This window comes from Capsicum annuum, chromosome 5, assembly GCF_002878395.1.
Source record: "Capsicum annuum cultivar UCD-10X-F1 chromosome 5, UCD10Xv1.1, whole genome shotgun sequence".
Lineage (NCBI taxonomy): Eukaryota > Viridiplantae > Streptophyta > Magnoliopsida > Solanales > Solanaceae > Capsicum > Capsicum annuum.
In genome coordinates, this window is record NC_061115.1 from 85245490 (window position 1) to 85252454 (window position 6965).

Consider the following 6965-nt stretch of genomic DNA (forward strand, 5'->3'; position numbering starts at 1 on the left):
ATCATCAATAGTTTTTTAAAAAATCTTTTTCCTTTAACTATTTAAAGTAATTTGGTTGTCTTCCTTTTTTTATTCCTTTTATTTTTGCTAACCTTTTGTCTCTTAATATCTAAAATTTAAAGAGAAATAGAAACCAAGTATTCAAGAAATATTTATATACACATATATAATAAATAAAAATCACTTGCCCAAATAAATTTCATTTACCAAAATTATTAGATAAAATTCCAAAATCATTCCAACCATTCTAAAAATAAATTTGATAGTGTTTTAAAATGTAAAATAACTTAACCTAGGAGAATATATTGTACATTAAAATTTTTATCTTTTCTTTGAAACTAAAGTAAATTATTAATAGAAATTATAAGAAAATGATTTTTTTGACTTTTTAATACATTTGATATTTGACTGCTAATCTATAAGGACATTCAAAAATTGTGTTTCAATTAAAATATGTATTTTTTAACCATCTTTTATTTCTTACGATCTTTTTATTTTGCTTAATAAGATAAAGTCCAAATAAGCTTCACAATAATAAGTTTTAGCTTTCGTTAAGATATTTTCTTAGGGTTTACGTTTCTTTAGTACTAAATGTTAACATACGTTAATTATATATATTAGGTTTCGGCAAAAAAAAAAGGTCACACATGTTGACTAAATGTCATCACTTATTCAAAATGACAGTTTAGCAAAAGAAGATTAACGATGTCATAATTTATTTATGAAAAGAAAAAGTAATGAAAAGAAAGAGAGAATTGGCTTATGCTCATACTTATCAGAATTTGAAATAAAAAATAATTAAATTATATTATTATTATTATTAAAATATAAATTGTGATTAGAGTATATTAAAAAAATTTCAAATATAATGTTATGTTTTCTTATTATATACAAGAAAAATTATGTAGGTAACTCTAGAACTTATCATTCATTGATTGTATGCTTTTCTCACCATAATTACAAGTAACTTACTTAATTAATAGGTATGCCAAATATAATTTCTTACAAGTGATAGAGTAATAATCAACAAAAGGCTAATTATCACAAAATGATATTTAATTTTTTAAAATTGATATATTCAAATCTGTTCAAATAAGAAAATTGCAGTTTAATTATATCAATGATATATCATAATTTTCTTATTATATCATACGAATACGGTAACAATTTTTTACGATTAATTGATCTAAAAATTGACTACGCATCGCGCGGGTACTAATACTGAATGACTAAGTCCTCAAACTATGAGGACTCACCAACTATCAGGATGTAGATGGAGATGCTCGAAATCACTCTCACTGCTGAAACTGGGCACCTAAATCTACATTATGAGACAATGTTGCACATAGATGTATATGTGGATCAGTACTTTGAGGATGTACTGAGTATATGGGGCAGAAATGCATACATAAAAATAGTATATCAATCATCATCATCATTTGTAAAATAATGAATGCCAAATGTAAATGACTCATATAAGCTTGAGTAACTGAGAAACTAAAATCTGTAATTATGAGTAGAAAAGAATATTGAATAAATCTAGTGAGTCATAACATTTAGTTCTAAAAGTTGTACTTGTATTCTATCATTAAAACATACTATCTAAGTATAGAAAGGACTCACTCTCATATTTGAAATCTGAAAGCTGAAATTTGTAGCTAATATCATTTTATAAAGCAAAATCTGAATAAAGTTGTGAGCCTTTACACTTAGTTTTCTAAAAACCTTTTTGGTTATTCATTTCTATAAGTATTACTCTTTCTGTAGGGACAATACTTTATCTGAAGAGAGGTTCTTCTAACCAACATAAACCATGTGAGCTAACATAGATTCTAATGTGTTATTCCCCTAAGGGGAAAACTTCACTATAGGGAGAGGTGTTATACACTTGCCAAAGAATATAACCTAATCTAAGTGATCACATCTATATCTGTCATCCATATAGAAATGGAAATAATCTTAATTTGTATCTACATTGGCTATGTAGTTCTGTGGAAGATAGGGCACGCTAATCCCATACTTCCAGCTCGATACTAAATGCTACTCCCTTTTAATCTGTATGCTCATTCTATTAGAAATCCACTTTAAAATCTAGAATAAGGGTTATTATGAAACCAATTATGCATTTATCTGATTCAATTTGTGAATAGAACTATTTTGATTTTTGAAATCTATAATAAATCTGTAAAGTGGATTCCAAATCTTATCTGGGGATCAAACGATCAAATCTTTACTGAAAATCTAAAAATAAACTGATCATTTGATGCTTAAGGCATAATCATTCTTGAAATAACAACATTCAATCTTGGGATGATAACCCATGCATCAATGTCATGTCAAATCAACATAATAATCATGCTTGATAATGAAAACAATGATAATTCATCTCAAAATCTGGAAATTTCTGCAATAGGCATGAAAATATGAAAATAGTCATGCAATTAGACTTCTAAAACACTTGAAATCTCATAATCTTTCAAATAGCAATAATAGGTATGAACCTTAATTTAAAGCTCATGTATAATCATGTAAAATCATATAAATTTAAAATAAAAACTTGATTTTGGACACAAGGATGAAAGAGGATCCTTGTTCATAAACCCCACATACCTTCATTAATGAAATTCCTAAGAAATCTTGAACTTGAATCTCTATTTGAGCCTTGAAGATGAACTTTTAGTTATCTTGATTTGGGAATCCTCAATTTTGTGTTTACTTGGAGAAACAAGGGAGGAATTTGATTTCTTAGAGAGTAAGCTTGAGCTCTAGGGTATTTATTTTAGAGAGAATGGATGAAAATTGGATATAAAGTGCTTAGAATGAGCTAAATATTGTGTTTTACACGAATTGGGGGCTTAGGAATTGACCAAAGTGCCCTTTTAATTTTTTTTGATCGGAACTAGAAATAGTCAATTTTTTTCCAATTTTACATGACACCGTGATGCACCACTATCGCGGTGGCTCACTGAAAAAGGACCAGTAGGAACTGGAAGTTCAATGCAACGCGGAGCTATCATAGTTCATTATTAAAATGCCAGTTGGGCCATCACCGTGATGCGTCACCATCGCGGTGAGCTACTGTAAATTGACTATTGGGAAATTGGACCTCACCGCAATGTGAGTTTATCATGGAGGTCCATTGGAAATTTGAAGAATGTGAATTTAACCCTCACCGCGATGCGGTGCTTGCCCATATGGCGTATTAATTTACTAAAAATGTCATAACTTCTCAACTGAGTATCGGATTTGGGTGAAATTGGTATCGATGGAAAGCTTATTAAATTATATACATAATGGAGGGTCAAAATCTGGAAAATTTCACATGTAAGAAAAGGTATTCATATTTGAAGCATACCCTTGACGTTCTAGGAGCTATATTGAGCTACGAAAAAGTATGAGGTATTACAATCAGCTCATCAAAATAATCCACAAGGTCCCCCAGGTGTCCAGCAGCCTAACAACGTGTGTGTACATATAATATACTAATCCTAAACTTTGTAGGATTAAGAAATGTAAAGATTCTAGGATCCTAAGATTCCCCCATACCTAAACAAGTGAGAAATATATTATATTTATAGAATGTTAATCCTATCCATGTATAAGTAGGAATTTTTTCAAACTAGAGCAGTGGAATAAAGGGGCGATGCACCTATGGGAGCACCGAAATAAAGCCCGCGTCGCAGGCATATCTCAAGCACCTACAGGAATTGCTCCTCCTAATATTTTCTAAGGAATTGGAGCCTTCTACAGAGCCTACATCGTGGTATATTAGCCTTCAACTACTGGAAATTGCTTACAAATTAGTTTCTAAGTGTTCAATATTCCTCTTGTCTTACGACGTTCTTTTGTCTTCCCTTCCATGCTCTTGGTGTTGTTTCCCTTTAATTTTTAGTTTATTCAACATCAATATATCACCATAATCGACTTCAGACTCATGCTACAACATCAAAGACCATGGATTAGAGTTCAACATAACAACACATCAAAAATAACACGCTAGAAACTCAAGCAAATTACTAGTCTTGAACACTTTACGCTTAAACTTATTGTTTACTCTTGGCTCATTCTAATTGAATATTGCATACGTTAAACAAGTTTTTCCACATAATATTACATATTCAAACCATAACAAACTCATTTAAGACACTAGAATCCATCAAAACAAACTAGACACACACCTAGCTCAAGCTAATAACACTAGTTTTCTCGATTAAACTCTAAATGACTCAATTAAGTGCAAACTTGTTTGAAAAACACTTTGAACATTGTAATCATGTCATTTGAAACTTAAATGCTTATTAATATCAATATTAACACGTTAAGCACACGAACTACTCTCAAAACAAAAGCTAAATAAGATAGAATCGTAACGCTAAAGTGTATAAATACACCCAACATCGATATTATTTCTTATCCGTTCGCAATGTGACATAACATTTTGGAATCTCATCACTTCATTATTTTTAGTTACCTGAACCTTTTATGAGGTTTCATGAAGTGTTATTTCATAAGTGCTTTAAGATCACATTGCCTATTTATTATGATCATTTTCTCCTTTTTCTTTTTCAAGAATTATTTCATTTAGAACCTATTGATCTACCATGATTTATGCATGCAGTAGATTTTATCCTTTAAGGATATTCAATTTGGAGCATTTACAACTAAATATGATATTAATATTGGGTCATCAAATGCTCCTAGCATTTGAACTTGAATTATCGTTTGAATAAGGATCATATTGATGATAATTCACAACATACTTCTTAGTTGTTTAAATTTTCCCCTCATGTTAGGAAAACTAACATGCATCTCAATTTACTTTAAAAAATTCATCTTTGTACATCATGGTATATCCATTGATCAAACACCACACATCAAAATTACTACATGGAATAATTGATTCATGACCTTGAACAAATTGAGAAGGAGTAACATAAATTTTGGTCTAATACATACAAGTTCTATTGTATGCAATATATCATATTTTAGGACAACACATGAAATTTCGTTCTCATTAGCAATGGTTCAGCTATTTTTCAAACAAATTCAATGTCAAACCAACATTATGAAGATAAATTATCTTGATTATACAATCTGGAAATTATGATCTTAACTCAATATTATTGAGCAAGCAACTTTATAAATATCAAACTTCAAGTTGACAATAAACTCACATGTGATCATCTTATATCAATGTATCTTAGTAGATCACATGACAGATGAACAAGCCTATATTTACCTTTAATACTATCCAAAATTTAGGTGATCCAACCCCAACATTAGTTGGTCCAACCAACTTATCATGAGAACAAGTAAAATTACAAGTTCATATAGAATTTTTTAAGTTCTTCAATATATGTTCAATACTTACTATGCACATCTTTGGGATGTCGTAATCATTCAAGTCAATTTATGAACTTCTATAATAGTAAACTTCAAGTTTACCAGGATGTGTACTTTTTGCTTTATTAAATTTTAGATTTTCTAGATAACTTCTCTAAATTATTCTACCTCTTTCGGAGGTGAGTTTTGATGCCATAACAATCAAGTGCATGCTTGTATGATAAGTCTTACTAAATATTATCACATTCACCCCTAGAAATGAATCTGTACTTATAACAATTAAAATTCTCATTCCTCAAGAATTAAATATAAATGTGCCTTAACTTATCAAATTATGATAGCTTAGAATCTTTTTCAACAAATTGCTACTTCAAGAGCAAATCGAGGAATACACATGATGTAGAGAATTCTCTCTAGCATATCTTATAATCATAATAAGCATGTGAAAATAATCTCACTTTTGATGATTATTATCATATTGTCTCTCCATGCTTATATTCGTACATTCAATCACTTGCCTTTTTTTCCAGAAATATTATGTAATGTTACCACATTTACTTCAGGTAATGAAGCATATTCAAAGAGACATGTTTCATAACTTTTCATAAAATATACATTATTTTGTCTTATCCATCATTATATCATCAACATGGTGCATTGAGGTTCGAACTCAACGTCTTATCCATATAAAGGTGTCTTAGGCTCATAGGGACTTGAATCTAATATTTTATCATCATTGTGCATCGGGATCTAACCCGATGTCTTACCCTCTTAATGGGATAAGGCTTTAAGCCATCATCGTACTTCTTAATAATGTTTTTCTTAAAAACAAATATAAGGAATAAATTCTCACGACCCAAATCGGGGTCTTGCCATGACGGGTATCTCAAGGCCACCATGGGTCGAAGACCACCCCCTTAGCTTTACCTCAAGAGAACATAAATATAAATAGTGGAAGTCAATCGAAGATGATAATAATAAAGATGGATAAACCAAATGAAAGTTTTAAGAATCAAATGAACAACTAATCCCACATTTTTGTCCACAAAAGCCTCTAAAAATAGAAATACTAATTAAGTGGGACATGCCTCCGACTATAACAAAAAAAGAAAATCCAAAGTACTAGGATAATAAAGAAACCAATGAAATGGCAGGGCCCTCCGAAGGATGGAGGCTCACCATTTCACAATAGATCCACCGAAATACCAAATTACCAAATACTGCACAACAGAAAACCCTTCGGGCCTAGATCATAAAATGATGTAGCATCCAAGTATAGTCAGTGGGGTGAGCACTGGCATGTTAATCGGGGAAAGGGATAAAATAATATCATTTATCAAAATCTAGTCATAAATAATATGCACCACATTCATATTCATATATATATATATATAGGACGCTGGGATAGGGACAAAGATTATGAATATGAGATTTTAAAGTATTAGCTTAAACTTCGTAGCTCGATCCATCCTAAAGATACCCATTGGATATATAGGTCCAGCTCCCCCTGCTGGAAGGGTCTTAGTTTGTGTTAGCCACACGAACCAAGGAAAAATTGAGAAAAGTCTAAAGACACCAAGGCTATAACCCTATATATATATATATATATATATATATATATA